Genomic DNA, 10,182 nt, shown 5'->3' with positions numbered 1-10,182 from the left:
CCAGGTTTATGGAATGAAAGTTCATCACAAGGTGGCTAGGGTGAGGTCTCTGGCAGAAAGATCCAAGTCTTTGGACCTGTAAGAAGAGTATAAAGGACACACACACACACACACACACAAACTATTGAGAACCAGCTAGCCAAGAAAACCTTGCTTTTGATTCTTTTTGTACCTAAGACTAAGAATCCTCTGCTGGGAGAAGAAAGGTTTTAATAGCCATGTGTTTGGAGGAGCAATACAGGGAACCCTGAGAATGATTTTTTGCTACTTACCAGGTAGAACTCCTGTCTCTTTGAAAAAGTATGTGGGCTTTAAAGAATGTGGCAGAACCCATTCTTCCTTTGAAGACATAGCCAAGGATTTCATCTGAGCTGAAAGCCAGAGACATATGCCCCAAAGAACAACATCTAGCTGGTAAAGCATCATCCACTGGAGTGGCATCTGGCAAAAACTACGAGTCCAGACATGGTCCAACAGAGCAAGACAAACAGGGAGCAGGCCCATGAGAGCAGCACAATGGCATCAGCTTAGCAGCCCTAGGAAATGAGAAACGTAAGCTGCCCCCCACACACATGCACCCTGGCCACACATGGTCCCTATGTGTGGTCCTCCATGAACACGCCCTGGTCATATGTGCTCCCTGTTTATGCCCATTCTTCCCACTCATGTTGTAGGTATTTGTTAGAAAATGAGCCCTTAGTTAATGGGGGAAATATTTTGTTGCTACAGAATATTTCATTTCTACTCTTCTTGCTAAGTCACTTTATTAAATACTTTTGGTTTCACTTAATTATGTCATTGGACTGACAATTAAAGTTAAACACATCAGTAGGAACTTATGTGCCTTGGTTTTAGGGAATGCAGACCCACACAGCATTTTGAATCTGTCATAGCTTCTCACTGGGGAGATCTACCCTAAGAGGTAGGGGATGCCCCCAGGTGTTACATACACTTGAAGTAAGATGAATTGATTTGAAGCTAATTGCATGTATATTGGCTTAGTTGAGTTAATTGCTACTTTAGCTTCTTTGCCCACATGTCTGAGTTTAATTTGACCAAAATGATAGATGGAACACTAGGAAAATAGCTGTTGTTGAGAATAGAAAAAAGAACTTATTTGCTCTGTCTTTTTGTGTTCTAGGGTCATTCAATTTATTAGCTGCTATGTGTTTAATAAGCTTTATTCCAAAACAAAGCAAGGATTTAAAATAAAATTATAAATAACTTTGTTGTTGTTATTATTTTTTAACCATACTAGATGGACAGGAAGTATAATTGGATCAGAGACCCAGACTTGAGCAACTTCTTCTGACCTTTGAGCATCCTCACCAAATTACTGGACTTTGGTAAATTTCCCAGGGGAGGAAAAAACTGATAAGGTAAGAGCTTTCCTCTGGCTTTATTGAACGTTCCTATTGGATTGAAGACAATGGAATATAATGGCCCTGCAGTGCTGCTTGAACTAGAGTGGAGATAACAGAAATAGAGCTCAGAGAGGCCAAGGTGGAATACGAATAGAACTCGAAGCCTGGTTCAGTTGGTCCTCCTTCCTCTGCCCCAAAGCTGTCTCATGGATGTGGCAAAGCCCAGATCATGCACCCTTAGGTTCTGGAGTTCCAAGGGATCTAACCTTACTCATCTGGCTTTATTACAAACTGAGCTGTTCCATATAAACAAAAGTTCCAGATAACTGAAATGTATCATTTAAGCAATACAACTTTTAAGTTTTGACTATGTCTGATGGAAAAAAAATTAATACATTATCTATGACTATGATCTCTCAAAAAGAGAAAGCCTGACTCAGTTCTTCCTTTCTTTGATGGCTCAAAGACTTTATTTCCACCGCTCTATTATGCCATGAATATTATTTTGTATCATTTTTAGTTATATTTATTTTCTTGGTTTAAGTTGTCACTTCTCATTTTGTTTTATTCTGTCCATTTATGACAGTCTTATGTCTGTTTTATTGCTTCTGGTTTATCATAAGATGTGAAGCCAATATCCAGGGATGGTAAAGATTATGAATTAAAGTCAGTAGGTCCTGAGTAGAGTGTGTGACTTTTAAGTAGGGACTTTGTGTTGGCTATTTCATGTTTTGACAGTCTTCCCCTTCCCACCCCTCCAACACACACACATACGCATACACACACACACACACACACACATGCACACGCACACAAGCATACATGCACGCACATACACACACAAGCACATACATGCACACAAGCGCACACACACGCACACGCACATTCTACAGCAGAGCAGTGATTCCCTGTATTGAGTGCTCATACCCCTAGGAGTCTGTGGCATGATCCCAAAGAAGCTATGGCATGACCCTGAGAGGCATTTGCTTATTGTTTATTCATGCAGTCATGTCCAACTCTTTGTGACCCCATGGACTATAGACCACCAGGCCCTTCTGTCCTACACTGTTTGCCAAGCATATTGAACACTTTCCAACCTGAAGGGCTCATCTTCCAACATCCTGTCTTTTAGCCATACCTTTGTTTTAGTCACAGCTTTAGTCTTTTTTTTATATTCTTTTAATAATGTTCATGGGATTTTTTTTTGGTAAAGATACTAGAGTGGTTTGCCATTTCCTTCTGCAGTGGATCACTTTTTGTCAGAACTCTCTACAATGACCTGTCTGTCTTGGATAACTCTGCACCACATAGCTCATAGTTTCATTGAGCTATGCAAGCCCCTCCCCCATGACAAGGCCAGGGGTATATATAAGATCAACCAATTGGAGCGCAAGAAGATGAGTCAATCTCACCTTCTCTGATGGCCAGTCATTGGGTTGCTTCCAACACAAGTATAAAATCCCCATTTACCAGTTATTGTTCAACATTCACCAACACACTGACCTCACTGGCTATACTGAACCTTGGCTCCTCAGGGTGATTATAATCTGACCAGGTTTCAGGCACCCCCAGACCAAATGCCCCCCAGCATCCTCATACCCTTCTTATCTTATGGATAGATAGCATAATGGAGAATATAGAAAATCAGATCTGAAATCAGAAACACTTGACTTAATTCTTCCACTTTTCATATTCCAAGGCCTGACTCTACTGGCCTTCTTGCTGATTCTCACATCCAGCACTCTGTCTCCTGTCTCTATGACTTTGCACTCAGTATCCCCATTTCCCAGCATGTTCTCCCTGATCACCTCTGTCTTAGAATCCCTGGTTTCCTTCAAAACTTCGCTCAAATGCCATCTTGTGCTTCCCTGTAAAATAGCCTTGAATTTATTTTGTAATGTATGCTTTTTAACATCCAGTTGATCTTTCCAAATAGGATGTAAATGATTCAAGGGAAGAGAATCTTTCATTTTTGTCTTTGTATGCCTTGCACTCAGCTCAAGGCCAGGTATATAAATGCTTGTTGATTGGTGGATGGACTGATTGATTGCTCAGTCAAGTCTCTAAAACTGTAAATTATGAGTTTCCAACTAGAATCGGCAGAAGGAATTTCTAGGCCAAAATTTCCCCACATGGATATAGTTCCCCTAAATATATCTAGTGTTCATGGCTAAACAAATGTAAGATAATATCTCTTTTCTATTGGCCCACAGCAGAGCTTATCTCTAATGTGTCAGCGGCACTGCTTCCTTTAGGAAAGTTGCAGCATCACCCTTGCTATTTGCATCCCCCTCCTGAGCATCCTTATTGAAGGTACTTCACCCTTGAGAGGCAAAAAATAGTTGTTTTCACAAGCAGCTCATTGTTGGCCTGGACACTCTCTTCATTCCTTCCAGAGTACGTGGAAGACAGTAGGTGGGTGCTCACAGTCAGATGTAACCTTTTATCACTGACCCACCACCCTCCCTTGTATACTCCTGACCTGAGTGTCTTTATGTCTTTTTCTGGCCTCAGACTACCATAAAGTTACAAAATGGGAGGCTTTATACTCAATCCAAATGCTTAGCAAATATTTTAGTCATTCACATAGAAGACAAACAGATGTGAGCTCCCTGTTCCTACAGAGAGAACTGAATAAAATAATAGTAGGTGTTCAGTTATCACTTCCCATTATTTGTAGAGACTTTCTCAAAGCATTAGATAAATGGATAGATGGATGAATGGATGGATGGATGAATAGATACATAGAAAGATATATGCATAGAAGGATAGATAGATAGACAGACAGACAGACATATTAGACTTATATCACCCTTGGTATAGGGAACTTGAGGTCCCTACAACTTTCACTACAACTTACAGATTTAGAGAATTGCCTAAACCACTGAGAGGCCATTTGGTGTTCATACAGCAATAGATATTTGAGGAATGATTTGAATGTGGGTCTCCCTGGATTGAAAGTTAGCTTTATATGATTTACCAGGCGTGGGAAATCTGCATCCTCAAGGCTACATGTGGCCTTCTATGTCCTCAGGTTCAGCATTTTGGCTGAGTCCAACTTTTACAGAACAAATCCTTTTATTAAGGGGATTTGTTCTATAAAGTTTGGATTCAGTCAAAGGGCCACACTTGAGGACCTAGAGGGCCATATGTGACCTTGAGGCTGCAGGTTTCCCATCCCTGAATTCTAAACCATTCTGCCTATCTGGCTTTAACAGGTATGTGTGTATATACACAGGTATACATGTACACATACATGTGTACATATACAAATACATAGGCACGAGCATATGTGCATATACAAATACATATGTGTATGTGTATAGGCACCTAAAGGTGGGGTTGAAATCCCCCATTTGGCTCTGATGCATTGATTAGGTAAGAATGCTTTGATAGAATTACAGAGTCAGAATTCAGTGTAAACAGTACAACTCCTTGAATCAATCAAACCATTGTGGGAAAGACTGCATGATGTCCTTAGCAATTTGTGTAAAAGGGAGAGGTTGTAGTAGGAAAGAAATTCTGAGATTCTAGATTTGAGAGACTGAAGCAAGCATGGAGCGAAAGGAAGACTGAGCTGTATCAGAGAGGGGAGAACCAAGGATCATCATTTTATAGGCATGTTAGTGAGGACTCAGGCTGAAAGAAGTTTGAAGAAAAGGGTAGTTCTTTCTTCAACATTCTCTTCCAATGCCTGTCTATCCACAGACACTATAAATTCTGGTCTTTTGTTGCCCAAATGTTTCCCATAAACCAAAATTTGCCTCAACCACAAAGGGGCCAGGGGCTAACTAGAGATAAAAATAAATGTAAGGTTAGGCAGAGGGCCCAATCTAGATGTTAGGGATTTTCCTAAGTGGGAGTTTGGTTTGAGTATGACTGAACTCAAAACTTTTCAACTTTAAGCCTCTAAAACCAAAGAAGAGAAAACCAAGTGGACTTAAGGAGCTATTACATTGCTTTCCCCAGCAATAAAATGAGCTAATTATTGTAACTAGTTGTGGCATATGTGCAAACATAAACATATCCATATGTAATATATAGGTATATATTTGTAGAGAAAAACAGCTATATCTCAACTTTCCTCTCTTAACAGAGGGCATAGTTTTCTCTCATTTGAACATGTGTGAAAAGAAGGCACTGATATAAAAAGTGATTTTTTTTCTAGGCTATTCAATGTAAGGTATATGTACATATGCTTACATAAGCTTACAAAAGGAGTTATATGAATACATAGCATTGGTATGTGCTCCTCAAGGCAAAAATTGGATTGAGAATCCAGCAATTTGTTTCCTTCTATGTCAAATGAGGAAATGGTAGTCTTGTCTAATTACTAAAGCTCCTTCTACCTCTACTAGTTTCTGATTATATAACTGTGAGATTTCTTGCTCCAGAGAAGAGAGAAGGGAAAAATGGCTTCCTCCTGATAGCTTAGTAGATACTAGCTTAGGTGCTGTCCCTCTCCCTCTCCCTCTCCCTTGGTCTTCTGCCCAAAGGAAGGTAAATCTTCATGGTCAAAACCTACCTAGTTAACTTGGGGTTTATTGGCAGGATTTCTCTCTCAAAGACCAAGCCTTAAACCCAATTCACTCTGGATCTCATTGATTGGACAACAATAGGACCCTGCCCAAGCACCACTTAATGATTATTTTTTGGGTCCTCCTGGCTCTGAGTGAACACAAATAATAACTGTTTCTCTTTTGGCCAGCAACCCCGAGGGTCTTTCCTTCCCGGTTTAATTTTTTTTTTTTATTAAAGGGGCCATCCCTTGACTCACTTCTTAAAGAGGCCTATTCACTGAATGACTGTTGCCTCACTCAAAGTGAGAACCTGAAAACAGGTTAGCTTAAAAGGGCCAGGGTCTGTCATTGTATCCTGAGCCATCTCCAGTCCTCCTGAGGAATATCTGGCCACTGGACCCAGATGGCTCTGGAGGAGAAAGTGAGGCTGGTGACCTTGCCCAGCCCTCCCTCACTCAAATCAAAGTCAACTTTAAATCATGTCATCATCTTCCTGATGTAATGGTCTTCTTCAAGAACAAAGGACAAACACAAAAACAATTGATTCAACGACTCTGAGTTAAACTGTTCCATATGAGAAGCTTGAGGGGAATGTATCTAGGACAGGGGTGGGGAACCTGTGGCCTCCAGGCTGCACTTGAGGACCTAGAGGGCCACATGTGGCTTAGAGGCCACAGGTTCCCCACCCCTGCTCCAGGAGATAGGAAGGAGAAAGGGAGGATCAGAGACAGGAATTCCAAACTTAAAAAAAAGAAAGAAAACAACAGGAAGCAAAAGACTAGGTAGCACCCCTGGTGGATGAAGCAAATCCCTACATAGTGAGGGGGAGGTAGAATAAAAAACTAAATCTCCTCTGGAATTTGACCAACTTCTGTGCCATTGTCCTGCAGTGGGCTTTGGGTCACTTGCCCTTATAATTTGTTTAGTCATTTCAGCTATGTCTGACTCTTTGGGACCCTATTTGGGGTTTTCTTGGGAAAGATAGTAGAGTGGTTTGCCATTACCCTTCTCCAGCTCATTTTACAGATGAGGAAACTGAGGCAAACAGGGTTAAGTGACTCACCCAGGGTCACACAGCTAGTAAGTATCTGAGTCCAAATCTGAACTCATGAAGATGAGTCTTCCTGACTCTAGACCCGGCACTCTATCCACCATGCCACCTCCCTGCCCTTATAATACTCATGTGATAATATTATACTGAGAGAAACATCCTACTCTCCTTAGTTATCTTTGTTCTTACGGTTGAAGAAGGTGAGGAAGGTGGAGAGTTATTGCTTCTAATATAATCCCCATGTGTTCTACACTGTCTTTTACTTACTCCTGGTGAAGCTAAAGGAGAAAATATTTCAACATTCATGGAGTAACAGTGAAGTGTGGTTCCGTAGTAAGGATGCTGAGTTTTGAGTCAGGACGAGAAGAGCTTGGTTCAAATTTTGGCCCTGCCACTTGTTAGTTCTACGACATTGGCCAAATTATTTAACGTCTCTGGGTATCAGTTCCCCATTCATAAAATTAAGATACTGGACTAAATGATCTCTATGGTCCCTTCCAAGTCTCAGTTTATGGTCCTATTATCTGAACATGTTTAAGGCCCTTTCCTAGGTCCCTTGGGAATTAAAAAGATGAACAAAACACAGTCCTAGCCCTCAAGAAGATTAAGCTCCAGTAGGGAAGAATAGACATGGGTATAAAACCTATCATACAATTTAGAATGTAAATGGCTCATAAGAGAAATAAAGAGTGCTTATAAGATTAGGAGAAAAGAATGATTACTTCTATTGGGGTTATAAGGGAAGGCATCATAGAGAAGGTGATATTTGAATTGGGCCTTGAAAGTAGAAGTTGCAAAAATAGCCATAAATGAAACAGCAATCTGTACCAGTGGAAGAGAATGAGTAAAGAAACAGAGAAATCAAAGCACAAGGCCAAGTGTTAAGAAAAGTGAGTAATAATCTAGTATTCCTGGGACCTACATGGGATGGATAAAACTGAAAGGTGGTGAATTAGAATGGGAAAGCATGTGGTAGCCATCATAGAGGAACTTGAAAACTAGGCTAATGATTGATGTAATAGAAAATGAGAAGCCACTGAATATTTTTAACAGTGTTTTAATATAAAAAATCCTAGTGATTTAAAAAGTGGCATTGTAAATGATAGGGTTGAAGGAGGAGCCATTAGGGGCCAGTTAGGAAGCTACTGAAATAGTATAGATGAAAGATAATAAAGATATGAATTATGATGGTAGAATTTGGAGAGAAGAGCAGGAGACAGATTTTAAAAATGTTGTTGACATAGAAATAATGAAACTTTGCAACTAATTAGATTAGGGTGGTGAGACAAGATGACTGCAACGTGTGTCCAGGTAAGAGAGAGAATACTGATGGTGTCAGTAAAAACAACGAAGTTCAGAACAGCAAAAGAGTTTTGGAGGAAATAAGTCCTTGTGATCACAAAATATTTTCCTAGTAGATAAAAGTCCTCTGTGAATTTGGGATTTGGGCTCCATCAGGCTCTGGGCTTCTTTGTGTTCCAGGAATTGCTTGGGCAGATCCCTTTAAGAACTCAGTTTTATACAGGTTACTTTTTGGTTCCTTACAGGACATCAGGTAGACCTGTCCTTGGTACAATTTGAGAAGAAGAGATGGGTTCAATGCATCTAGCACTCAGGAGATATGGTAGGGCTAGAGATATAGGATATCATCTCAAAGTTAGAAGGCATCTTAGAGATTTTGTCCAAACCTCACATTTTTCACATTAGGAAACTGAGGCCTAGTGATTTGTCCACAGTCATTTAGATTTTATAGCTCCAAATCTAGGGTTTCCTTTTTAGATTCATCCTTATAGACATAAGAGCTGAAGCCATGACACTGAAAGAGATTTTGTTTGGAGTGGGGAGGGGGTTCAGGCTGGGTTTCCCTATCTTGCCAAAGCTGAAAGTACAGTGACCACTCACAGACTCAATGCTGTTACAAATCTGCTCAGTGGCTTCAGTCTGCTGTTTCCTGCCTGGGTCAGTTTACTATCCCCTACTTCTCCCCCCACTTAATATTTGGTTTTGGTGCCAAACTTATTATGAATGCCCTTAGTCCACTACAGCTCAGAACTCCTGAGGTCAAGCAATTCATCATCCACAGCCTGTCTCCCCACCCTGGTAGCAGGATTATAGATGTGTGTCACCACACTCAACCAGTGATTTTTTTTTAATTTTTAAAAATAAATTTATTTATTTATTTATTTTTAATTTTTAAAAATAAATTTATTTATTTATTTATTTTTAATTTTCAGCATTCACATCCATAAGATTTTGAGTTCCACTTTTTCTTCCCATCTCTCCCCTCTACCCACTCCAAGATGCTATGTAAATTGATATAGGCTCAACATATACATTAATATTAAACATATATTCACATTAGTCATGTTGTAAAGAAGAATTAGACCCAATGACAGAAACCATGAGGAAGAAAAAGCAAAAAGAGGGAGAGAGAAAGAGAGAGAGAGAGAGAGAGAGAGAGAGAGAGAGAGAGAGAGAGAGAGAGAGCGCACAAATAATATGCTTCAATCTGCATTCAGACTTCATAGTCCTTTTTCTGGACGTGGACAGCATTTTCCATCGCAAGTCTTTTGAAGTTGTCTTAGATCCTTGCATTGCTAAGAAGAGATAAGTCTATCAAAGTTAGTCATCGCACAACATGGCTGTTACTGTGTACAACGTTCTCCTGGTTCTGCTCACTTCACTCAGCATCAGTCCATACAAGTCTTTTCAGGTTTTTCTGAAGTCCACCTGTTCATCACTTCTTACAGCACAATAACATTCCATTACGTTCTTATACCACAACTAGTTCAGCTATTCCCCAACAGATGGGCATCCCCTCAATTTCCATTTCTTTGCCATCACAAAAAGAGCTGCTGTAAATATTTCCGTACATGTGTGTCCTTTTTCCATTTGTATGATCGCTTTGGGATACAGCCCTAGAAGTGGTATTGCTGGGTCAAATGGTATGTACAGTTTTATTGCTCTTTAAGCATAGTTCCAAATTGCTCTTCAGAGTATCAACCTATGATTTCTTTAGAGAAAAAGGAAAGACCCATCCAGATAGACACATTGTTGTTGTTGTTTGTATTTCGTTTTCAAAGAAGACCAATGACATCACAGCATGACTTTCATGTGAATTGGATTTAAGTGAGGCATAGTTGCACAAAGTCATCATACTGAGACAGAGACAGAGAAAACAGACAAAGAAGAAAAGCCTGCTTAATTGTAAGATTTACAAAATGATTCCATATTCATTATCTCACAA

The sequence above is a fragment of the Vombatus ursinus genome, unplaced genomic scaffold (genome assembly GCF_900497805.2).
Source record: "Vombatus ursinus unplaced genomic scaffold, bare-nosed wombat genome assembly UNPS02014786.1, whole genome shotgun sequence".
Taxonomy (NCBI): Eukaryota; Metazoa; Chordata; class Mammalia; order Diprotodontia; family Vombatidae; genus Vombatus; species Vombatus ursinus.
Note: the sequence above shows the minus strand (reverse complement) of the source record.